Source organism: Balaenoptera borealis (assembly GCF_965194805.1).
Source record: "Balaenoptera borealis genome assembly, chromosome: 4".
Taxonomy (NCBI): domain Eukaryota; kingdom Metazoa; phylum Chordata; class Mammalia; order Artiodactyla; family Balaenopteridae; genus Balaenoptera; species Balaenoptera borealis.
This window is the reverse complement of record NC_138861.1, coordinates 38,600,690-38,627,803: the sequence shown is the minus strand read 5'-3', so window position 1 is coordinate 38,627,803 and position 27,114 is coordinate 38,600,690. Positions and strand designations below refer to the sequence as shown.

Here is a 27,114-nt window from a genome sequence, read left to right as displayed (position 1 = left end):
TTTCTGTAATACACGATTCTTTTTCTAACTCTCTGGTAAAATCTTGGGGATTTTGTTTTGTTTTCGTTTTGTTCATGGCGCTTTATATTGTTGTTATACTCTTTTGGGTTACCGCAGATGATGGCGTTTTATTATAAAAATATTGCTAGTTTCACATTTTGTCTTTGGGAAATACTAGGATGCCATTTAAGACACAGTAGGTTTTTAATTTCTAGGACTTTTTGATTTTTTTCTCTTTTTGTCAGCTTCTTTCTACCAAGCTCTCTCCTCCCTACCTTGTTGCTTTTGGGGGTTTTTTTTTGTTTGTTTGTTTGTTTTCACTGCACTTGTTTCTACTTACTGCCTTCTCTCTCTCTGTCAGCTTCATTGTCCCCTGAGTGTCTTGTATTCAAACTTCCCCAAAGAAGGTCCCGGCCAGTTGGCTGGTCACCATCCAGAACAGAGCTTCTGATTGGGCTGAGACATAGACAAACAGCTGCCTTTGCCTCTGCTGCCCTTACCTTACTCAGGCTGGCATGGCCAGTTATAGGTCCCCGTGGTACAAAGCATGACAACCTGTGACAAGAAGCCTTTTGTGACCCCATTTTTCAGAAAGGAGCTGTAAGTGTAGATAGTGATCAGAGTGTAGTAGATGCAGTACAAACTTGTAACCATTACAGTCATCTCTTAATTGTGGAGCATCTCTTAAATCATAGCAATTTTTCCAACAGCCTGATTTTTATTCACACATTCTAAGTTATCTATATATTTAGAAGTAAAAAAGTATCCATTTTTAAAAAGCTGATGGACAAAACAAAATGATAGCTTTCCATGCCTCTTGGAACAGAACTGCTAAGGCTTTATTTTGGAGTTCAAGAGTTTTTGAGATGGCTACTTTGAAAACACACAAACCAGAACAAAACACAAAAAGCATTAAAAAAGCAAATCATAATTTTTTTTAAGCCATCTATTAATGTGTAAGGTGGACATTCTCTTATAGAACACCTCTCTAAACCTGAATCGTTTCTTCTCCCTAAATCCCAGACACTAGGATTGCGGGTGCACTCTGGGCTTATGGAAGAGTAGGGGTGAGGTATGTGGAGATAGTATGGAAGGAAGGACAAACCACTTAAAACCAAGCATCATAGGTTTTCTGCACTCAGTCATCTTAGAAAGAGCTGATCCATCACTCTACGTAAAGTTCCTGCCTATTCTGTAGGTATCATCTACCTCAGACTCTGATTTCTCAGTTACAATCATTGATTTCATTTACTTTCAGTTAACAGGTATGCACACTAAGGAATATAACTTAGTCTTTTTTCTTTCATTTGAAAAATCTACAGACTAGTGATCTGATGCTTGTTGGCTCTCTGATAAATATCCTCTTCTCCCCGCTTCATAGTAAAATAGTGTGATTATAAAAAGGGGGGAGGGACCTCTTTATGTAACAGTAAAGTCTCTGTTCTCACCTCTGAAAGGTACAGAAAGCCATTCAACTGTCTATTAGAAAACAGCCCTTCATATCCTGTGATAAACCATAATGGAAAAGAAAATGAAAAAGAACATATATATATGTATAGCTGAATAACTTTGCTGTACAGTAGAGATTAACACAACATTGTAAATCATCTATATTCCAATCAAATAAATTAAAAAAAAATAAAACAGCCCTTCAATCTTCAGGAATAAATAAGTATGATATTTAGTATCATTGATGATGATTTTTCTGGGACAGATGACATACCTTTTAACAGCTAACCCAATTCTAACAGATTTTTAAAATATTTTTATTGATTTATCAAGTTATAAAATGCATACTCATTACAGTGATTAATAAAGGAAAGTAAAAGTTCTCTGTAATAAATTGGGGGAATGAAGATGGAAGAAGAGTCAAGACGTTTGCTGACAAAAAAATAATGATTTACATTTTGACGAAGAGGCTCTTCAAAGCTGAACTAGCAGAGCCAGTAAAAATGGTTTCCTCTGAATGTGCTGCTTCATTATTTTGAAAAGAAGATCTGTCAACAACAACGTAAAGCCAGTTGCTGAGTTAGGTCATGAAAACAAGAAACTCCAAGATGTAATTGTTCTGTATTCCTCCAAGTGTTTTGTTTAGTACGGTGTTTGTTTTGAGAGCATAATAATGTAAAATATGTTTAAACAGTAATGACGCGAAGCAGTTACTCTGTTACCGTATAATTATTTTCTGTATTAAGATTAATCTGGTTTGTAGAGGGGAGGATCACAGTATTTAAAAAGTGCATCTCTGATGAATCCATCCATTGATTCTTCATTCAGCAAATATCCATCGCACTCCTAAATTCCAGGTGTTCCCCACAATGTTGCCAGTGTAGCCAGGAGAAGGCAGGCACTTCAAAGGGCTAATCTCTAAGAAAGAAGACATTTATTATGGGCCAGATAAGCATTCGAAATTTACAACGAGGTACTTAAGAGTAGCCTCGGTGTTGACAATGGGACACATCCCTAGAGCTTTCTCCTTGCTTTAGAGCAGTGTCAACTTCCTGACTTGTGTCTATCGCACAAGATGGTGGCACGTCAGGATGCCATTCTCTAACTCCGTCCCTCCATATTTGGGAGTGTCCATCCCGGGTGTGTTCTTTGTGCATCGATCCCATCAAATGGTCCTATGGCACGTACTGACACTTGCTTGGGACATAGTCTGGAAAGGAGCAGCTCTGCATCATGAAATCCTTCAGAAGACCCACACTTATCCTTACCTGCAGACCACCTCCATTCCGACGTCAGCATCCATCAGTCAACAGCATTCTTCACTTGATGTTGGCACTTTGAACTCGGACTATGAAATTAAGCCCTTCCTATTCTTACCAAAAAATTGAATACAACTTTAAAGTTTTCTGGCCACCTTAGAGACTTTTAAGTCATTTCTAGCCTGAGGACGACTGAGGTAGCTCTGGTTGGTCCCTTCAGAATGCATGCCTTGTCTGTCTCTCTTGTAGCTCTTGTAACAGATACTAAGAAATGTCTGGGAAGACAGGCTGGGATTCGCGGGGCCACTTGCTAGCAGCCGACCTGCTGACATCTCCCTTCAGTTTGTGACCTGCCCCAGCACGTTGCTGTCTCCCCTGGAAACTCTTCAGAATTCACTTCAGCATCACCAGAGAAACTGAGAGACACCTTTATGAACAATTTAAAAAATTTTTAAATAATCGATTTCTTTCAACATACAGTTTTCTTAATCTCTCAATCTTCAAACCAAGCTGTTCTTCATCCTAAAATTAGACTAATTCACCAGTGAAAATTCAGACAGTTACATCTTCATTTGCCATATAAATGACAGGCATTTCATGTTTATTACTCAGAAACATTTGCATATGTTAATTAGGTCGTTTCTATATTTTTTTAAGCAAAAACTTAAATCCCATAGAGCAAAAACACTTTTCCATTCTGTAAATACTCATATTTTTAGGTAAAGTTGAGTCAGATTAGAAATTTTAAGCCAAATTCTAAAGGTTACACCACGTAAGAATGATGAATGATGGGAATGGGGAGGACTGTGTAATCAGCAATCCAGTGGGGCGATTGTGCTCAGTTCTTGCTGCCTCTCCAACTCATCTGTCAAGTCTTTGTTCTATTTTTATTTAAAAAAATTTTTTCATTGAAGTGTAGTTGATTTACAATGTTGTGTGAGTTTCTGGTGTACAGCAAAGTGATTCAGTTATGTATACATTATTTTTCATATTCTTTTCCATTATGGTTTATCACAGGATATTGAATATAGTCCCCTGTGCTATACAGTAGGACCTTGTTGTTTATCCATCCTGCGTATACTAGTTTGCATCTGCTAATCCCAAACTCCCAATCCTTCCCTCCCCCACCCCAGCCCACCCCACCTTGGCAACCACAAGTCTGTTCTCTATGTCTGTGAGTCTGTTTATGTTTCGTGGATGAGTTCATTTGTGCCATATTTTTAAAATTTATTTTTTCTTTTTCTTTTTCTTTCTTTATTTATTTTTAATGTCTTTATTGGAGTATAATTGCTTTACAATGGTGTGTTAGTTTCTGCTTTATAACAAAGTGAATCAGCTATACATATACATATATCCCCATATCTCTTCCCTCTTGCGTCTCCCTCCCTCCCTCCCACCCTCCCTATCCCACCCCTCTAGGTGGTCACAAAGCACCGAGCTGATCTCCCTGTGCTATGCGGCTGCTTCCCACTAGCTATTGATTTTACATTTGGTAGTGTATATATGTCCATTGTGCCATATTTTAGATTCCATGTATAAGTGATATTGTATGGTATTTGTCTTTCTTTTTCTGACTTATTTCACTTAGTGTGATAATCTCTAGGTCCATCCATGTTGCTACAAATGGCATTATTTCATTCTTTTTTTATGGCTGAGTAATATTCCATTGTATGTAAGTATGTGTGTATGTGTATATATATGTATATGTATACATGTATGTGTGTGTGTGTATACACACACACCACATCTTTATCTACTCATCTGTTGACAGACACTTAGGTTGCTTCCATGTCCTGGCTATTGTAAATAGTGCTGCTATGAACATAGGGGTAAATGTATTTTTTTGAATTATAGTTTTGTCCAGATATATGCCCAGGAGTGGGATTGCTGGATCATATGGCAAATCTATGTTTAATTTTTTGAGGAACCTCCATACTGTTCTCCATAGTGGCTGCACCAATTTACATTCCCACCAGCAGTGTAGGAGGCTTCCCTTTTCTCCACACTCTCTCCAGCACTTCAAGTGTTTGTTTTAAACACACTCACCCATGCCCTGCACCTAGAGACTCTCATGCCGTAAATCTGGATGGAGCACGGGCAGTGTCTTGATTTTATAAAACCCTAGACATTGTACGTCACTTCATCAGAGCAGAGAACCACTGTTCCAGGGCTTGCTATAACATTGGCAGCATTTTTCTTAGGATAAGAAAAACCTTTCATTGGTTTTTTTTAAGGCCCTTTAGTTTAGTTTTGTTTTTTTTCTCTATTTAATGTTATTTTTTTTTAATTTTTTTTTTTTAATTTATTTTTGGCTGCGTTGGGTCTTCGTTTCTGTGCGAGGGCTTTCTCCAGTTGCAGCGAGTGGAGGTCACTCTTCATCGCGGTGCGCGGGCCCCTCTCTGTCGCGGCCTCTCCCGTTGCAGAGCAAGAGCTCCAGACGCGCAGGCTCAGTAGCTGTGGCTCACGGGCTTAGTTGCTCCACGGCATGTGGGATCCTCCCAGACCAGGGCTCGAACCCATGTCCCGTGCATTGGCAGGCGGATTCTTAACCACTGCGCCACCAGGGAAGCCCCAATGTTATTTTTCTCAAGTAAATCAGTAACCACCATCTGGTAAATATTTCTTCACCAGGTGAAGTCCCCTAAAAATATTTTAAGTTAATGTATTTGCATTTTTCTTGCCAGCCCTAACATAGCCTTATAAAGGGCCATGTTAGCTTTTAGTCCACTGACTGTACTACTTTTGTGCCTTACTAAAACTTTAAGTATATTGAATAAGCTGTACATTTAAATGCTACACATCTCTGGGGCAGAGTGTTCAGAACTCAAAGGTGAAGGTAGGTTCCTTATCCCCAGAGAGGACAGGTCCTGAAACAGTGACCCTGACGTTCTGTACTGGGGAGACAAGAAGAGGATAAGAGAGAGAAGGTGGGAATAATCCTAAGAAGGAAATGGAGAGGGAAAAGAGGGGACCTTGGTGAGGTTTGTGATTTGTTACAAGAGAAGAAACAAATTTAGAAATGCCACCCTCAGTGTCACCTCACTTCTGCTCATGTGCCCCCTGGACACACCCTGGACGTGTGTAGACATTTGTACCCTCTGGGGAGAGGCAGGAGCAGAGAGAAGGGAGCTGGGGTTGCATCTCGCGCCCACATCCACAGTTCCCAGGCCCCACCATGGTGGTCTCCTCTCACGCTTGTGTGAGTTAGAAGGAAACATCTGTGGGCCTTGTGTCTTCCAGGCCCTCAAGGGGGTCTGTTCGGTGCACAATGTTTGTTCTTCATAGTAAATAACCTCTTGACCCACTTCTCCATCTTTACTCAGTAGAGTCGGTTTTGGCCACATCATTAAACATTTTCAGATAATATTAGCGGTGACACTATTGTTGGCTTTCCAGCTGTTTTATGGTTAAAGAAAAGTTCTTATCAGGCTTTAAATATGATATAAAAGATTTTATTAAAATACTCTGGAGTCGAAAACAGATTCAAAATAAAAGTTAAAAAAGCTTAGCTTTACTTGATTTATTTACTCTAAGGCTCACTAACTGCCCTGTTCCCAAACAGGCTTTCATAGCCAGTAGGTCAGTCTTTCTCAAAATGTTTGATTTATTTTCTTTAAAAAACAAAATCTGAAGCCTCCCCTCGGGCTATTTGAAATTCAAAATAAACGGGATCCTGTGACTCATCCTGAAGCAGCGGACACAATGCTGGTTTGCTCTCAACCCCACACACACCCCTCTCTGCCTCTGCCTGCTCCCCAGCCCCTTGGAGGGTTCTGAGCCACTTCTGGGCTTCATCCTGTGTGATTGGTCCTGCCACCTGCCCAGCTGTGCCCTCCGCATGGTCAGCGACTTCTCCACCCCTGACTCTTCCTTCTGGTTCACTGCTGTGGGACAGTTTCTGCCAAGTCCCCCTTGGTGGTTTGAGTGACAAGGCTCTCTTCTTCAGGCACAGCAAAGGCCTCTCATTTGCACCAGACATAGGAAGGCTAAGAAGGAGGCACCTATGTACCTATGTGTGTGAGTTTCCTCTTGCTGCTATAACAAAGCAACACAAGCTTAAAACAACACACATTTATTATCTTACACTTCTGGATGTCAGAAGTCCAACATGGATCTCACTGAGTTAAAATCAGTGTGCAGGCAGGCAGTATTCCTTGGTGGAGGCTCAAGGAGAGAATTCAATTCCTTTCCTTTTCCAGCTTCTGGAGGCTGCCTGCATTCCTTGGCTCCTAGCCCCCTTCCATCTTCAAAGCCAGATTAAATGCATTCTAACTTTGCTTCTGTTGTCACATCCTCTTCTCTGCCAATCATGCCTCCATCTTTCACTTACAAGGACCCTTGTGATTATATTGGGATCACGTGAACAGTTCAGGATAATTACTTTATCTTAAAATCCTAAATTTAGTTAAGCCTGCAGAGTCCCTTTTGCCCTGTAAGGTAACACATTCACAGGTTCTGGGGATTAGGAGGTGAACATCCTCAGGAGACCATTATTTTGCCCATCACCTATGTAATAGTCTGTGTCCAACAAAACCCTGGAATTTTTTATTTTTACTGAAGTATAGTTGATTTACAATATTGGGTTAGTTTCAGGTGTACAGCAAAGTGATTCAGTTATACATATGTTTTTTTCAGATTCTTTCCCATTATAGGTTATTATAAGATACTGAATATAATTCCCTGTGCTATACAGTAAATCCTTGCTGTCTATCTATTTTATATATAGTAGTGTGTATCTGTTAATCCTATACTCCTAATTTATTCCTCCCTCTGCCCTTTTCCCTTTGGTAACTAGAAGTTTGTTTTCTATGTCTGTGAGTCTGTTTCTGTTTTGCATATACATTTGTTTATATTATTTGTTAGATTCCACATATAAGTGATATCATATAATATTTGTCTTTCTCTATCTGACATACTTATCACTGAGAATGATAATCTGTGGGTCTACGCATGTTGCTGCAAATGGCATTATTTCATTCTTTTTATGACAGTAATATTCCATTGTGTATATATACCACCATCTATTCATCGTTGATAGACACTTAGGTTGCTTCCATGTCTTGGCTATTGTAAATAGTAGTGATACGAACATTGGGGTGCATGTATCTTTTTGAATTAAAGTTTTTGTCTTTTCTGGATATATGCCTACCACTCTGGAATTTTTGGATGCCTTCCTGATTTTGGCCCTCTACATACTCACCTACCTCATCCCCATCTCTCCTTACTCCTTGACACTTCCCCTCCTTTTTGAAAATCCATTCTGATTACTTCTTCACAACCTTGTGGTTGTGCCTTTGTCCACACAGTTTTTAAATGGTCTACATATCCCTCCCCTATGCTAATAAATCCCTATTACCCCTTTCAGACCAACCTCAAAAAATTCATCACCTCCAGCTCTACATAAATTGTACCCTTCACAGATCAGTCTTTTACACAGTTCTGAGATGTTATGTATGTGTATAATTTATTAAGACTTCTCCTGTAAAGCTTTCTATGACTTCCTTAGGTCAAGTTCATTAGTACCTCCTCTGTGCTTCCAAAGCCTCTATTGTAGCATTTCACAGATTTTATTGTACTTACTTGTTTATAAGTATTTCTTGCCAAATAGTCTTTGAATTTGTCAGGAACAGAGTTATCCTTTTGCCTTCATATCCAGAGCACTTAGCACATAGATGCTTAATAAATGCTTATGGAATAAATGAATGAATGAATGAATAGGAAGTCAAACCTTGTTCATACATTACTAAGCTGAATTTAGCAAAAAAACTCTGTTTGGTTATACAGTTATTAAAGTCACAATGGACTTCATTTTAAAACCAATCCCATAACCGTAACAAAGATTCCAAGGATGGTATTTTAAGAAAGTTCTAGTATAAGTATTATTTTTCAACCCTGCACCAGGAAGGTGTAGTTTCCAAGAAACATACAAGTCTTGATCTCATATTGACTTATGTAGCATAATTTGGCAACTTCTTAAATGATAAGAAAAAGTTTTGCATACCTCTTCATTCCTTGATGAGAATTTTTAAGTATTTTCTTGATTATGGTTATTTAACCACAATTTTTGGTGCAAGCATGGGGGGGATAACATTTGGGGATAGCTGTTTTGCTGTTAAGGTGGGAGTTCTAGCCCTGGTCAGACAGTTTGTAGTGATGCGTTAAATTCAAAGGCAAGAGAAGCTAGGATGAGTTGACCTAGAGTAAAAGGACTGGAGGAATGAAACTGGAGGAACAGCCTCCAAAATAAGCGTAAAAAAAAAAAGACAAGGATAACAGGGAATGGAAAGAAGAGAAAACAAAGGAGTGAGGCAAACCCAAGAAGAGTAGGTTAAGATGAAGTTTTGGTTGAGGAGCTTTAGTGGAGTAAATTCCAAAGATTATTAACTAAATCAGTGGAATCCACGTATAACTCAAAGTCAAAGTCAGGGAGAAGTGCTGATTTCAGAAGGGAGAAGAACTTGTCTTCACCAAAATTGACAGAAACTCTCCATCCATGTTCGAGTGGCCTGTTGAGTGAAGTGGAAATAAGCAATGCTGTGTTCATGGCCATAAACACAAAGACAGTCTTGTAGCCCCATTTCTGGGAAATAAAGAAGCCTATCAGCTAAAAAAAGACAATGCTACCAGGGAGTATTTAGAAGACCTTCTTTCATGAGAAAGCTGAGTGCCTATATAACTGAATGGTGTGAAACTACACTCATGATTGAAGTCACTCTATGCAGGTCATACCTGGAAATCCCTTTAGATTGTAGTCATGATTAATTCTGCACTTAAGTTGACTGGACACAAGGCTACCATTCCTGGTATAAGGGAAAAGGTGCAACTTCCGAAGATGAGAAACAGGCTGTAAACTTGGGGCTGTGGACCTCTTTCCCTCCAGGTGGTGTCAGCAGGAAGTTGACCATGGGGAACAGTGCCAACTGCACAGCTGAAGGAAGATTATTTGGGGGGAGGGGGCGTTTCATCCCAGGAACAAATATTCTTTTTAATGGATGGTTAGTACGGAAACCTATTGTAGAAAACCCAGCTTGAATTTTAATGTAAGAATATCAAAATCGGTCAGCTGTTACTCATGTTCTTTTATGAGTGTAATAACATACTTGTCAGTCAGTGGACACACCCTTTGGGTGTGGTAGGACACTTGGCCATGGCTTGTGCATTGTAAACCCGTGGCTGTGATTACACCAGGCTGCGGGAACCTCTCTAGCATGCTGTGCCTGCATTGCTTGTAAATTACATTTCTTTATTCATCAGCATTTTTCAGAACTTAATGTTGCTCTGTGACTCCATAATCATGACTTTTTTTAAAATTTAATTTTATTTTTTTATACAGTAGGTTCTTATTAGTTATCTATTTTATACATATTAGTGTATATATTGTCAATACCACTTTCCCAATTCATCCTGCCCCCCCCACCCCCCCTGTTTTCCCCCACTTGGCGTCCATAGGTTTGGTCTCTGCATCTGTGTCTCTATTTCTGCCTTGCAAACTGGTTCATCTGTACCATTTTTTTAGACTCCACATATATGCATTAATATACGATATTTGTTTTTCTCTTTCTGGCTTACTTCACTCTGTATGACAGTCTCTAGGTCCATCCACGTCTCTGCAAATGACCCAATTTCATTCCTTTTTATGGCTGAGTAATATTCCATTGTGTATATGTACCACATCTTCTTTATCCGTTCATTTGTCGATGGGCATTTAGGTTGCTTCCATGACCTGGCTATTGTAAATAGTGCTACAGTGAACATTGGGGTGCATGTATCTTTTTGAATTATGGTTTTCTTTGAGTACATGCCCAGTAGTGGGATTGCTGGGTCATATGGTAATTCTGTTTTTAGTTTTTTAAGGAAGCTCCATACTGTTCTCCATAGTGGCTGTATCAATTTACATTCCCACCAACAGTGCAAGAGGGTTCCCTTTTCTCCACACCCTCTCCAGCATTTGTTGCTTCTAGATTTTCTGATGATGTTCTGATTTTCTGCTTCTAGTATATGTTTCTTGGAAACTACACCTTCCTGGTGCAGGCCATTCTAACCGGTGTGAGGTGATACCTCACTGTAGTTTGGACTTGCATTTCTCTAATAATTAGTGATGTTGAGCAGCTTTTCATGTGCTTCTTGGCCATCTATATGCCTTCTTTGGAGAAATGTCTATTTAGGTATTCTGCCCATTTTTGGATTGGGTTGTTTGTTTTTTTAATATTGAGCTGCATGAACTGTTTATATATTTTGGAGATTAATCCTTTCTCCATTGACTCATTTGCAAATATTTTCTCCCATTCTGAGGGTTGTCTTTTCATCTTGTTTATAGTTTCCTTTGCTGTGCAAAAGCTTTTAAGTTTCATTAGGTCCCGTTTGTTTATTTTTGTTCTTATTTCCATTACCCTAGGAGGTGGGTCAAAAAAGATCTTGCTGTGATTTATGTCAAGAAGTATTCTTCCTGTGTTTTCCTGTAAGAGTTTTAGAGTGTACGGTCTTACATTTAGGTCTTTTATCCATGTTGAGTTTATTTTTGGTGTATGGTGTTAGGGAGTGTTCTAATTTCATTCTTTTACATGTAGCTGTCCAGTTTTCCCAGCACCACTTATTGAAGAGACTGTCTTTTCTCCATTGTATATCCTTGCCTCCTTTGTCATAGATTAGCTGACCATAGGTGCATGGGTTTATCTCTGGGCTTTCTATCCTGTTCCATTGATCTATATTTCTGTTCTTGTGCCAGTACCATATTGTCTTGATTACTGTAGCTTTGTAGTATAGTCTGAAGTCAGGGTGTCTGATTCCTCCAGCTCCGCTTTTTTCCCTCAAGATTGCTTTAGCTATTTGGGGTCTTTTGTGTCTCCATACAAATTTTAAGATTTTTTGTTCTAGTTCTGTAAAAAATACCATTGGTAATTTGATAGAGATTGCATTGAATCTGTAGATTGTGTTGGGTAGTTTAGTCATTTTCACGATATTGATTCCTCCAATCCAAGAACATGGTATATCTCTCCATCTGTTTGTGTCATCTTTGATTTCTTTCATCAGTGTCTTATAGTTTTCTGAGTACGGGTCTTTTACCTCCTTAAATAGGTTTATTCCTAGGTATTTTATTCTTTTTGTTGCAATGGTGACTGGGATTGTTTCCTTAATTTCTCTTTCTGATCTTTTGTTGTTATTGTATAGGAATGCAAGAGATTTCTGTGCATTAATTTTGTATCCTGCAACTTCACCAAATTCATCAATTAGCTCTAGTAGTTTTCTGGTCGCATCTTTAGGATTATCTGTGTATAGTATCATGTCATCTGCAAAAAGTGACAGTTTTACTTCTTTTCCAATTTGTATTCCTTTTATTTCTTTTTCTTCTCTGATTGCTGTGGCTAACAATTCCAAAACTATGTGCATAATACCGGCGAGAGTGGACATCCTTGTCTTGTTCCTGATCTTAGAGGAAATGCTTTCAGTTTTTCACCATTGAGAATGATGTTTGCTGTGGGTTTGTCATATATGGCCTTTATTATGTTGAGGTAGGTTGCCTCTGTGCCCACTTTCTGGAGAGTTTTTATCATAAATGGGTGTTGAATTTTGTCCAAAGCTTTTTCTGCATCTATTGAGATGATCATATCGTTTTTATTCTTCAATTCGTTAATATGGTGTCTCACATTGATTGATTTGCATATATTGAAGAATCCTTGCATCCCTGGGATAAATCCCACTTGATCATGGTGCATGATCTTTTTAATGTGTTGTTGGATTCTCTTTGCTAGTATGTTGTTGAGGATTTTTGCATCTATATTCATCAGTGATATTGGTCTGTAATTTTCTTGTAGCATCTTCGTCTGGTTTTGGTATCAGGGTGAAGGTTGCCTCATAGAATGAGTTTGGGAGTGTTCCTTCCTCTGCAATTTTTTGGAAGAGTTTGAGAAGGATGGGTGTTAGCTCTTCTCTAAATGTTTGATAGAATTCACCTGTGAAGCTATCTTGTCCTGGACTTTTGTTTGTTGGAAGATTTTTAATCACAGTTTCAATTTCATTACTTGTGATTGGTCTGTCCATATTTTCTGTTTCTTCCTGGTTCATTCTTGGAAGCTTATACCTTTCTAAGGATTTGTCCATTTCTTCCAGGTTGTCCATTTTATTGACATAGAGTTGCTTGTAGTAATCTCTCATGATCCTTTGTATTTCTGCAGTGTCAGTTGTTACTTCTCCTTTTTCATTTCTAATTTTATTGATTTGAGCCCTCTCCCTCCTTTTCTTGATGAGTCTGGCTAAAGGTTTATCAATTCTGTTTATCTTCTCAAAGAACCAGCTTTTAGTTTTATTGATCTTTGCTATTGGTTTGTTTGTTTCTATTTCATTTATTTCTGCTTTGATCTTTATGATTTCTTTCCTTCTACTAACTTTGGGTTTTGCTTGTTCTTCCTTCTCTAGTTCCTTTTAGGTGTAAGTTTAGATTGTTTATTTGCAATTTATCTTGTTTCTTGAGGTAGCATGGTATTGCTATAAACTTCCCTCTTAGAACTGCTTTTACTGCATCCCCTAGGTTTTGGATCGTCATGTTTTCGTTGTCATTTGTCTCTAGGTATTTTTTTATTTCCTCTTGATTTCTTCAGTGATCTCTTGGTTATTTAGTAACATATTGTTTAGCCTCCATGTGTTTGTGATTTTTATGTTTTTTTCCCTTAATTGATTTCTAATCTCATAGCGTTGTGGTCGGAAAAGATGCTTCATATGATTTCAGTATTCTTAAATTTCCTAAGGCTTGATTTGTGACCCAAGATGTGATCTATCCTGGGGAATGTTCCATGTGCACTTGAGAAGAAAGTGTAATCTGTTGTATTCAGATGGAGTGTCCTATAAACATCAATTTAACCTATCTGCTCTATTGTGTTATTTAAAGCTTGTGTTTCCTTATTAATTTTCTGTCTGGATGAGCTGTCCATTGGTGTAAGTGAGGTTTTAAAGTCCCCCACTATTATTGTGTTACTGTCGATTTCCTCTTTTATAGCTGTTAGCATTTGCCTTATATATTGTGGTGCTCCTATGTTGGGTACATATATATTTATAATTGTTATATCTTCTTCTTGGATTGATCCCTTGATCATTATGTAGTGTCCTTCCTTGTCTCTTGTAACATTCTTTATTTTAAAGTCTATTTTATCTGATATGAGTATTGCTACTCCAGCTTTCTTTTGATTTCCATTTGCATGGAATATCTTTTTCCATCCTCTCACTTTCAGTCTGTATGTGTCCCTAGGTCTGACATGGGTCTCTTGTAGACAGCATATTTATGGGTCTTGTTTTTGTATCCATTCAGCAAGCCTGTGTCTTTTGGTTGGAGCATTTAATCCATTCACATTTAAGGTAATTATCAGTATATATGGTCCTATTACCATTTACTTAATTGTTTTGAGTTTGTTTTTGTAGGTCCTTTTCTTTTCTTGTGTTTCCCACTTAGAGAAGTTCCTTTAGCATTTGTTGGAGAGTTGGTTTGGTGGTGCTGAATTCTCTTAGCTTTTGCTTGTCTGTAAAGCTTTTGATTTCTCCATCGAATTTGAATGCGATCCTTGCTGGGTAGAGTAATCCTGGTTGTAGGTCCTTCCCTTTCATCACTTTAAATATATCATGCCACTCCCTTCTGGCTTGTAGAGTTTCTGTTAAGAAATCAGCTGTTAACCTTACGGGAGTTCCCTTGTATGTTATTTGTTGTTTTTCCCTTGTTGCTGTTAATAATTTTTCTTTGTTTTTAATTTTTGTCAGTTTGCTTACTGTGTGTCTCAGCGTGTTTCTCCTTGGGTTTATCCTGCCTGGGACTCTCTGCGCTTCCTGGACTTGGGTGGCTATTTCCTTTCCCATTTTAGGGAAGTTTTCGACTATAATCTCTTCAGATACTTTCTCGGGTCCTTTCTTTCTCTCTTCTCCTACTGGGACCCATATAATGCGAATGTTGGTGAGTTTAATGTTGTCCCAGAGGTCTCTTGGGCTGTCTTCCTTTCTTTTCATTCTTTTTTCTTTATTCTGTTCCATGGCAGTGAATTCCACCATTCTGTCTTCTAGGTCACTTATCCATTCTTCTGCCTCAGTTCTTCTGCTATTGATTCCTTCTAGTGTATTTTTCATTTCAGTTATTGTATTGTTCATCTCTGTTTGTTTGTTCTTTAATTCTCTAGGTCTTTGTTAAACATTTCTTACATCTTCTTGATCTTTGCCTCCATTCTTTTTCCAAGGTCCTGGATCATCTTCACTATCATTATTCTGAATTCTTTTTCTAGAAGGTTACCTATCTCTACTTCATTTAATTGTTTTTCTAGGGTTTTATCTTGTTCCCTGATCTGGTACATAGCCATCTGCCTTTTCATTTTCTCTATCTTTCTATGAATGTGGTTTTCCTTCCACAGGCTGCAGGATTGTAGTTCTTCTTGCTTCTGCTGTCTGCCCTCTGGTGGATGAGGCTATCTAAGAGGCTTGTGCAGGCTTCCTGATGAGAGGGACTGGTGGTGGGTAGAGATGGGTGTTGCTCTGGTGAGCAGAGCTCAGCAAAACTTTAATCCTCTTGTCTGCTGATGGGTGGGGCTGGGCTCCCTCCCTGTTGGTTGTTTTGCCTGAGGCGACCCAGCACTGGAGGCTACAGGCTCTTTGGTGGGGCTAATGGCGGACTCTGGGAGGGCTGATGCCAAGGAGTACTTCCCAGAATTTCTGCTGCCAGTGTCCTTGTCCCCGCGGTGAGACACAGCCATCCCCTGCCTCTGCAGGGATCCTCCAACACTAGCAGGTAGGTCTGGTTCAGTCTCCTGTGGTATCACTGCTTCTTCCCCCTGAGTCCTGATGCACACACTGCTTTGTGTGTGGCCTCCAAGAGTGGAGTCTCTGTTTCCCCCAGCGCTGTCAAAGTCCTGCAATCAAATCCCACCAGCCTTAAAAGTCTGATTCTCTGGGAATTCCTCCTCCCATTGCCAGACCCCCAGATTGGGAAGCCTGATGTGGGGCTCAGAACTTTCACTCCAGTGGGTGGACTTCTGTGGTATAAGTGTTCTCCAGTTTGTGAGTCACCCACCCAGCAGTTATGGGATTTGATTTTGTGATTGCGCCCCTCCTACCGTCTCATTGCAGCTTCTCCTTTGTTTTTGGATGTGGGGTATCTTTTTTGATGAGTTCCAGTGTCTTCCTGTCAATGATTGTTCAGCAGTTAGTTGTGATTCTGGTGCTCTCGCAAGAGGGAATGAGTACTCGTCCTTCTATTCAGCCATCTTGAACCAATCTACCCCATAAATTACATTTGTAGTTAAAAAGTGTGGCAGTGATAATAAAATTTGGAATTCTACAAAACTAAATGTAATCTTAACTATATGGATAGGTTCTAATCTTTTACAACCCCAGTGACCTATATCAGAAATTTTGTGTGGAATTTACCTATCTGTAAAGCATAAGGGGAAAACTTCAGTGCTCCATCCAAAGGAGATGGCCAGATCTCAGCTCCAGCCATTTGTTGCCATGGGGGAGAACAGACAGCTATGGCCAGATTTTAAGGTTTCTTTTCATGATATCAGAAATACAAATTTTTGTGTGAAATATGCCAAGTTGTGAAAGATGAAAATGAAGTTTTGAAATTATCCTTAGCTCACTTTGCAGTTCATGACTTCTGCTAACAAGGAAACTAACTTGAGGAGCATAATGGATTAGCATGCTTCTCATCTCAGCTCTCGTTTGAGTGTTTTTTATCGATATGTAGTCTAGGGATTTATTTATCTTCCTAGCTTACTGTTCTTGTCTTTATCAGTTTCCTTAGTGTAGACCAGTGGTTTTCAATCAGGGGCAATTATACTCCCCGGGGCAGATATTTGGCAAAGTCTGAAAATATTTTTGGTTGTCACAACTTGTAGGAGGATGCTATTGGCATCTAGGGATTTAGAGGGCCTGGGGTGCTGCTAAATATTCTACATTTTCACAGGACAGAACCCAACAACAATTATCTGGCCCAAAGTATCAATAGTGATGAGGTTGAGAAACCCTGGTATAGGCCATGTTTTTATCCCAGTCTATCCCTCCCTCCCTCCCTCCCTCCCTCCTTCCCTCCCTTCCTTCCTTCCTTCCTTCCTTCCTTCCTTCCTATCTTTATTTTAAAGAACCTTTTTTCCAGATTCTCTCTTTTTTTTCCCTCATTCCATAATCTTATTCAGAACCTTTAGGTTGGTAGTTCTCATTTTCCAAATGCAGAAAAATAGTCACATGGGAGTTTTTAAAAATGAAGAGTCCCAGCCCCTACTTGTAGATATGCTGACATGCAGATCTGGGGTGGCCCAAGATTCTGCATCTTGAAAAAGCTCCCAGGTGATTCTAAGGAAGACCATCCTTGGACCACAGTTAGAGAAGTAGTGAGATAATCTTCGTTTTCATAATCTCTGGCCCTATGCTTTTCTTCATTTTTTTCAGTCCTTTATTAGCTGAACATCTCAATTATATCCTGTTGCTTTTATTAATCCCTTAAGATAGACATAGCTTTTAGTAATTATTTATACTTTGGGAAATAAGTAAATTTAAATGTATTATGGACAAAGAGTTGAGGGTATATATAATCGTATGTGGTCCTTACGAGTTACCCAAGTAGCTGGGTATAGTATATCTTAGAGTTTTTTTCCCCAAATTTCTAGTCTATTCCCCATTTTTTGTCGTATACCATATGTCTTCCCCATAAGACGTTGGTTGATAGTGGTTCCCTGAAAGTAAAAGATTAAAAATTTGTTTTTTTAAGCATATGAACTAGTCAAAAAAAAAGGGCATGGACTATTACAGCTGAAAATGTTGAAAATAATCCATGTAAGTGATTTCTTGACCACACTGATGCATACAAAATGTTACAAAGATTGACTCCCAGGAGATACTAGTTTATGCTATGTGCTTGTTCCATGAAAACAAAATGGTGAGGGCAGTTGTAGGGTCTGTAAGAGCTATTCATCTAAATACTGATTGGTACTTAGGAAAACTGCATGTTTATGCCCCTGTAGGTACCTGCCTTCAGAGGCTTCAAGTCATGCCTGATATTCTACGTGTTGTAATGTATTGAATTCAAATCACAGGACTTTGATAGTCAGGTATTCAAATATCTTCTTGAAATTTATAACTAGGATGATACATGGTAATGATTGGGTCATTTATCAAGGACTGTTCTCTGGTATGTCATTACCAAAACGTAAATGTCTGTCTACACAGATAAGACCACTCACAGTCATATATTGTCAGTATACTAACCAGCTTACCATCACGAGTCCTGGATAACTTTGTTATCCAACTTCGGTTGCTTCTCATGATAATCCTGAAGAAACTATTTTTGAGAAAACTGGAATTCCATTTTGATAGCATGTGCTTATGCCACAGTAAACAGGTATTGAAGTGGCTGTCAGATGGCCTGGGGACAGGGTCTTAACCTTTCCCTCATAATTTTCATCAAATGCCTTCCAACCTACTATAAAATAAACATGAATAACTGTCGCATTGAGTACGTGTGTTTTCACATGTTTCTTTAAGGTCTTCCTCTATGAAAGCTCTGGTGCTGGCACTGCTAAACAGGCCACTGAACTTGAAATGTTGGAGCTGAGAGTCTCCCACCTCTACCGTCTGGAATCTCGAGCAAGCCAGTTCACCCTCTGGAACTTTATTTCCCTCTGTTTAAAATGAGATCAAACTTGCTGTCTTGTGATGCCCCTTCCGGTTCTAGGAGGTTCTGTTAGGGTGTTCACAATTTGGGTATCAGAATGCTGAATTGATGATGGTCGTTTGAGGCAGGAGAAGATCACAGCTTTTCTCTGCATCCCCACCCGTTCCCCAAGGATGGATCAGGGTCAAGGGCAAGTACATTTCCCGTAATTCCAGCCACAAAAAGGAACCCATGCTGACATACCTGATTCAGTGATACTAACTGGGCCCTAAGATTAAGGATGCAGAGTGACCCTTTTCTGGATTCTATCTCCAGAGTGTGGTTCTTCCACGAAGCTGAAGAGGAAAAAACCTTCTTTTTGGCTTCTCCCTGTTCATCTCTCTTTAGACTCTCTCAAGGTTAGAAGTGGCAGGCTACCTGCCCTCTACTACTGTACTTGGGGTTCTGCTTTTTGGAGGATGCCTGACCTGCCTCTGTCACCTGCCTAAGGCTGGGTTGACCCTTGGCTGGAATTGTTTCCTCTAGGAAACTAGCCTAGCTCATTGGGGTTGGAGGTGAAACTTAACATCCTCTGTGCTTCCCTTAAAGGCTTTGTTAGAGAATGGTGTCTGCAGTCATCACATTAAGAAATGGAACCAGTTATAGAAGGTCAGCAAAACATTCATTCATTTAGTTGTACTCTTTCCCTTTGGTCAGTAAGCACTTACATAACACCTACTGTGTGCCATACAGTAGAAAGCTTAAATAAGTTCTAAGCACAGGAATCCAGAAATGAAACAAATTAATATAAAGTGTTTCATTGGGCGTGGTCTCTTGATCTTTATTCTCTGTGGTCATATCTGTAAAGGGAGACTACTTGAATCTAAACGAGAATTTCTAATTCTAACTGGGGACCCAAAGAAAATGCCATTAAAGGGTAGAAATTCTCTAAAGGGAAGCTTATAGGCTTGTGTCATCCCCTTCAATTACGGAAGTTAAAAATTATTATGGGGGTTAAAAATTGTGTTTTACCTGGTATGTGACTTAGGACCACATCATCCATTTGAAAATCATAGCATGAAATTGGCCTTCACCCAAGTCAGCAGTGAAGAACTGACTCCTGGTCAAGGCATCTGCTCTGGGATGACAGCCGTGGGCCACCCTGTGACCCCAGACAAGGCTTTTCTAACGCTAGCAAAGCCATCAGTGAAATCCATCATCAACGGCAGTGTCCGTTCTTCAGAGCTACGTATAGGGGCGCTGACATCACAACATGCTAGCAGACTTAGTTTTCAATGAAGGGAAACCTATCTTTGGGACAGAAGCAGAATTTTAATAGGAAAATGGAGAACCATATGTGAGAAGAAATAAATAACTGTTTTTGTTTAATCTCTTTATTGTAAATGTGACGTTAGTTTAAAAATAGTGATTTAAAGGACTTAAATGTGAATTGCAACCCCAAAGAAAAACTTGCAGAAATGGCCCAGTTATCCATCCTTCTTGAACTACTTAAATCCTCTCCAGAAGACACCTCATCTTCCAGCTTTGATGGAGAAGGGCCAACTCGTTTCCATCCAGGGCTGGGGTTCGGTCTCATATGTGAAAGAAAACTACAGATGATAAGGAATCACTGAAAATAAAAGGACATTTTACGTTCCCTTCTTCTAAAAGTTGCTTTTTAACGAGTTAGCATCGTATTTACAACTTTCTTAAATTCTTCCTTGGACTTTTATTTTTTTAATGCAGCTAAATGCTATAAATTTGAAGAGTCCTTTGCAACCTAAATGGAAAGCATATTCCTTTTAAAGATGCTTTTGTTCAGCCTGCTGTGCTGAGCTAGGTTTGAGAGAGTCACCAAAAGCTTTGGAATTTACACTGTGGCAGAATACCAAAGGAAAAAAGAGCAGTTTGTCTTCTCAACAGAGCTGAGAGGTCAGGCCTGGGCGTCGGCCCTACCCTGGCATGGCTCCGCTCGCCATCAGGCAGCTGAGCGACCTCCTCTCCAGCAGTGGCCTGTACCTGCCAACACCAGACATCATCAAAGAGCCTCAAGATGTTCCAGCACGAACCCTGTGTGCAAAGAGAGGCTGGAATGAAAACACAAGAAGCGAATGCAAGAGAATCACTTATTCAAAAAAGGCCATTTAGTTTGGCTCGGCCTGTATCCTGAAGCGATCCCAGCCTAGAAAAATAATTTTTTTTCAAGTCCATTGGCTACTCTTAATTCTTAATTTCGACTCATTCTGATGATGTCAGTGGAATAAAATGTGGAGTAATATTTATTGAAAATGCATAAAAGCTATCAGCACTGACGTTTGTTTTCTTTTTCCTCAGGCCTATTTAATTTTTGCCCCCAACTTAAGTGGGAGCCTGTTAACTCATTAACATGTCCTCATTCTACTCATTCTTTTTTATATTAGCGTTAGCTTCTAACATGAGGATTTTTTTCAAATTCTGCTGGCCAGCTTTGTCTTGCATTTGTAAAATGTTCTTAATACTAGAGTGATCGTATTTAGAAATACAGACTATTTTCTGTGTTATATATCAGTTGTGAAAAATGTCTTTGTATCAATTCATGGGATTATTATTTTACATCTGGTTATCTGCTTCACCAGTTCTTTTTCTTCCGAAGCAAATTTAATCATTTTTATTGTTTTTTTTTTTTAAATTAATTTATTTATTTATGGCTGTGTTGGGTCTTCGTTTCGGTGCTAGGGCTTTCTCTAGTTGTGGCAAGCGGGGGCCACTCTTCATCGCGGTGTGTGGGCCTCTCTTGTTGCGGAGCACAGGCTCCAGACGCGCAGGCTCAGTAATTGTGGCTCACAGGCCCAGTTGCTCCGCGGCATGTGGGATCTTCCCAGACCAGGGCTCGAACTCGTGTCCCCTGCATTGGCAGGCAGATTCTCAACCACTGCGCCACCAGGGAAGCCCTTAATCATTTTTAATCATTCAGTTATAATCTCAACATTGGTAGTCTCAACTAAAACCTCGTTGGTTTACTTTTCAGCTAAATAAAGTAAAGCATTACTTAAAATTTGATTAAAATTAAGCTGATTGTATATAGAAAATGCTGTTAAATAAAAGCTTTTGAAAGAATAATTATAATGTGGCTCTAAGTAATTATTTTATAGGAAGAATGTTGAGCTAAGGGAGATGAAATCATTTGAAGAAAATTGGTACTGGAGATAAAACTGTTCTATATCTGTATATTTTTTCATTTCACTGCATGGTTTTTCTGTCTTATGTACACAAATACTAATCATTTAAAAATTTCTGAAATTGAATTTAGGCAAATTCCTTGGTTGCTTTAGAATTCTCAGACACTTCCAAATTGTAAGGTCAACTTTAAGGCCTTACAGTTAAAGGGACCAAGCTGAGGAAACCATTGCAGTGAAGTAGTAACAAATGCTAAGAGGAAAGAACAGGATAATTGAAACATGTAAAAAATAATGGGCAGACAAACAGAAATGCATTACATTTTGTATGTTCTTTGAGAGCTTATGAAAGAAGTCTTCGGTTGAAATTTTTGTAAAGGAAAATGGCATTACCCAGTGTAAATACCCTCATCATATATCTGTTGGGTAAACTCTTATTTTTCTATACATAATATTTCTTAAGGTAGATCCTGCTTAGCTGACTTACCAGTGTGAGAAGGTCTGCTCGGGACCACTCTTCTGGGTTTTCTGCCCAGCGTGTGCTCTAGCATCTGACCAGCTCTTTTTGTCCTGAGCCTATGGAGAATCACGCCAGGACTGGGGAAGACACAGTAGATTAAGCTGGGTGCCGTCATCTATTTCCAGGTCACTGCCTTTTGCCTCTTTTTTTTTTTTTTTAAATTTTATTTATTTTTTTGGCTGCATTGGGTCTTCGTTGCTGCGCTCAGGCTTCCTCTAGTTGCGGCGAGCGGGGCTACTCTTCATTGCGGTGCACAGGCTCTAGAGCGCGGCCTTCAGTAGTTGTGCACGGCCTTAGCTGCTCCACAGCATGTGGGATCTTCCCGGATCAGGGCTTGAACCCGTGTCCCCTGCAATGGCAGACGGATTCTTAACCACTGCACCACCAGGGAAGTCCTTGCCTCTTTATCATACCTTATTCACCCCTTGACCTTGTTAGAATAGTCATGTTTCTTCATAAAATATTCTTAATGAGACTGTTTACCTTGCATACCCAGTGAGATTGTGCTTCATGTAATAAGTTCTCTGCTCAAACATATGCCAAGAAGGCAGCTCTTGCAGCTATTAAAGAATTAACTTTTTAACTGAGAGAAGGATCTTTTTCTGGATAGCCACAGCTCTCATAGTGCTCTTTTTCTTATTTTAAGTAGATTGTAAAATTAGGAGGAGCTTTTCTGTCTTCTTTTTGCTTATTTGCTTGTGTTTTGTTTTACATTCACACATATATCAATCTTGAGCACAGCATCATTATTCCCAAAGAATAAGAATTTACAAAGGCAAATATATTACCTGTATTTTCTAAAGAATGCTCATTTGATTTTAAAAATACATTTATTCAAACTCAGAACTCAGCTATCAGTTGCAATGGAGCTTAGGAACCTTATTTTTTTACCTAAGAATTCTGCTTTATTGATGATGCAGAAATAAAATAAGATCATACATGAAGTTTAGCTGAACTAATACTTATAAAAGATGACATTTGGGTTCGTACATTGATTAATCCATCTCTACTAACCATTTCAATATTCTTGAACATAAGAACTTGATTTTTAATCAGAAGGAGTAAGTTCTTCTCCCAATAAGTCCTGTTTTTTAGTACAGACAGGTTTGATTTCTGCCTCCTTTGATTTCTCCTGCCATCAGAGTTAAGGTGTCAAAACAAGGAGCAAAAGCAAAAAGACTGTCTCATCTGCTACAGCAACAGCCCTGGAGTACACAGGGGTTGACTGTCCTGCCCAGGGAATTAGGAGAGAAAGCATCCTGTGTATTGGTACCGGTTGTTCTGTGTCTCCCATTAAAAAAAGGCTGCTGATCTTGTTACTAGAGGTGATCCAATGGCAACCTCGCTGATAATCTAGAAAAGTCATTAGGGCTCTGGGTCCTTTTCATACCCCTTTGACCTCCTGATTTGATGCACTCTGCACATGTGATGGGGTTTCTCTGTTCTCTTTTTCTGTGCCCTGACAAAAACTCACCTTCTCTTAACTCTGCAGACCATCCTTGTGACCCTGTACAAACCACTTTACCCCTGTGTACAATGGTGCTAACAATAGTACCTACCCACAGGGCACTTATGAGGACCTAAGTAGGATAACATTTTTAAAAGATGCTATCATGCTGGACATACAGATTCTCAATTAATGATAGCCTTTACTATGAACTGTTTTCCCCACTTAAAAAAAAATTAGGTAATCTCAGGATTAGGAGAAACCACAGAGCCCATTTTCAGTACAGACCTGAGTTCTGTACCTTAAATGGTAAAACTGAAAAAAAAAAGGGGGGAGGGGCATGTGAACACTGGGGATAGGGTAAAAGGGAGCATATAGAACTTTAGGAGTTTCTTCCATGGCAGTGGATGTTCTCCCAAGCCTGCATTCAGTGATCACAGTATTTGCCCTTGGAGTATATTTTGGAAAAATATTTCTAAAGTTATCTCTTACCACACTTACAAGTGTAAGGGATTTATTCCTGTTTTTGAGACAAATATGAGCCAGAGAAGTTCCACTCAGACACATGGAAGCCTGGAATGTACATTGGAGGTCGTATTTCCTTCCCTTGTAGGGCTACTGGGTCTCGATAACTCATTTCATCATCCTCCTGCACGGCAGAATTGCACTCAGGCAAGCAGGGAACCTGACTACCTATTACTTTAGAGTTTTTAGAAAAGAATATTACATGTTCTTGGCGGTCATGCATTCCAGGCTCTCTCCATAACACATTCCAGAAAACTTGCAGGAAATTCTCCTAATGTCTCATCTAAATCCCTGCTTCTGCCCTTTAAACCTTTAGATCTTATCTTGACCTCAGTAGAAATAGAAAATAGATGCTCACTGTGATTTGGCAAAGGCTTGTCAAGTTTTTGAAATTGCTATTTGGTTTCTCATATCCCTCACTTTCTACTCTAGCATAACTCAATCCCTGTCTTTCTCCACTTATTTTTTTTTTCCCCATAAACATTTTTGGTCCAAAGCTTTGGGGATGGGGCATTCGTCATTTTGTTGCTCCCTTCTGATAACTCCCTGGCGGTGTATATCAGCCCAACAGTGGCAAGGCCCAGGTAGGGGGTGTTCCGTGTAGTAAACCCACTGTCCACCTGACCTGGCCGTGGGGTGCTGGCTGCCGTCCTTGCCCCACCACTGCCCACGGTTCTTTAGAAGTGATGTCCAAAGGAGTTCTGGAATTGCAGTGGCTCAGCCCACTGCCACTCAGTCCAGTGGCATTCTCTCTTGTTTAAACCAGCAAAGGTTTCAACAGAAGAAAGCCCTGGAAACCTTCTCCATTACCCAGAGGCTATCACCAAGAGGCCATTTCTCAGACTTTCTGTTTCCTCTTCTTCTGAGTTTCTTAACTTGGTTTAATGCAGTCCCAGCCTGGCCAGACCTCGAAGACATACTGCCTCACCTTTAAAACTCTGGCCAGAGATGGAACCCTCCCCCTGACACATCCTCCCATGTACAGACGTTCCTGAGTCTGCCTGGCAGTAAAAGGAAAAAAGGGAGGAGAAAATGTTGCTAAGTATTAGAGGAGAAAAAAAGAATCTGATTACAGAAAAATATAAATGCCATAAAAACAATCATGTTAATCAGCCATCTAGCCTGAGAAGTATCTCCTAGGCAGCTGCTGGCTTTGCCCCTTTCTGAATCCCTGTCTCCAGCAGGGAAGGTATCAGAATATGTCACTGGGGGGTGTCTTCCAGAACCTTGTCATGGTCTCTGCAAAATCAGCAGACCCCTTTTCTATCTCCCTCAGATTCCCTTGAGTCTCTGTTCAGATTTAGCTTCTGGTCTGAGGGACTTTCCTCTCGGGGCGGGGCGGGGGGGCGGTCAGTGGTGCTTAACATTGGGTGGTTGCCCACACAGGGAAGTGACCGCTCCACGTGGGCCCTCAGTGTCGTTTGAATCACACCAAAAGCAAACCAGGGCTCAGTGGGAATTAACACAGAGGGATACAGGAAAGTGGAGGCGCTCATAGAAAGATAAACCAACGTCTCCCTGCCATTGTTCACTCACCGCATATATAGTCAGGAACACTGACCCCGAACTTGTCATAGCCTGTTTTATAACCCTAATTGCTTTCTTACGTATTGATCCAACTTCCGCGAGGTTGTAAGCTCTTGTCTGGGCTCAGATCATCTTATTCAGCATTGCACTGCTCACAAAACCAGGGCAATTTCTACACAATGGGTGAATATTAGTTACTTGCTAAGTAGTAGATAAATGTATTCAAATGTATTCTATAACAATAGCAACAAAATTATGTTTGTTATAGCTATAGAGATATCTATGGTTATCTCTATACACATATTAAAATGTAATCTGTGGAGATCCACTAATCTGGAATGTCTTTTTCCCCCCAGATTTATTGAGGTTATGATTGACAAAAAATGATACATATTTAGCATGAACAATGTGGTATTGTGATATCAATATGCCTATGTAATGATTATGACAATCACGCTAATTAATGTGCCCATCACCTCACACAGTTACACGCGTGTGTGTGTGGGTATATGTGTGTGTGTGTGTCGTGTGGAATGTCTTAAAGTGGTCCAAGGTTGGGTTTGAGTTTGCCTTAGCATGGTTTTTATACTAATAAAATCAATAATGCCTGTTCATTTGTTAAATTATGTATATTAACATGAGAATGTTTAGGGATACTTTTTAAGACACCCAGTGTTCAAGTTCTATAACCACTTAAGGAGATTTATAAACAGTTGGAATTCCACTTCCTTATTATCAATTGAGAAGCTAATTATTAATTCATAAAGCAATGTGCCCCTGACCCTCACCCCAATTCTATTAGTGTGTATGGTTTTGAGAACTGTAGATGTTCTTTTTCCTATTAGTAAAAATGAGAGAGGTTTTGCTGCAAAACCAGTTAAATCTGTAAGAAGGTGGCATTCCTTCCTTTGATCTCATGACACAGAAATATGTGGTTGTTCCGCTAACTCTCAGTGTCTTCCTCCCCTGGCAGGAGAAGGGGAGAAGTCGTGCAGATAAAGGGGATGAGGAAAATAGGAAAGCATGATTAGGAGGAGAGTGGCAAGAGAAATGGTCTATGAAAGGAAGAGGATAGGGTAGATGCTGTTATTGTCCTGTGGGTTTAAACCAGTAATTACATTTGGCCTGGAACAGAAAAATACATGTTTTCATATAACCTCAGTATAGCCTCTCTAATATTTACTGCCAAGACCTAAAATTTCAAGACATGACACTAAGCATTTCTAAGATGACAGAATTATCACTTTACATCTTTCCAGTGAAATGTTATGGTTGAAAAAGCTCCCCATCAGTCTTTTATTCTACTCCAGATGGAAAAAAAAAAAAAAAAAAGACACTGTCCCAGTGACCCATCTCCAAGTCTAAAGAATCTGTAATTTGAACACACTTGAGAAAGATAGTGATGAAAGTACCACGAGAATCCCATGCATCTCATCATTTTACTGTGGGATGCAGAAGCAGTGTATGTCATTCCTAGCCGGCCGTCATTCTACCACACTGGCAGTTTGTCCAAAGGGTATGTAGCAGACCAAGTCGGCCTCAGGAGACAGAGCAAACCAAAAAGGACGTTGGGCCATGTTTCAGGGCCTTCTTGAATCTTGAGATGCCATTGGGAATTT

At 39.7% G+C, this 27,114-nt stretch overlaps 1 protein-coding gene across 4 annotated transcripts in view; it reads left to right on the top strand.

Moving 5' to 3' along the window:
* The window catches only part of NR3C2 (nuclear receptor subfamily 3 group C member 2), a 369,924-nt gene that overhangs the window by 263,005 nt on the left and 79,805 nt on the right, over window positions 1–27,114 (top strand). The window lies entirely within an intron of this gene.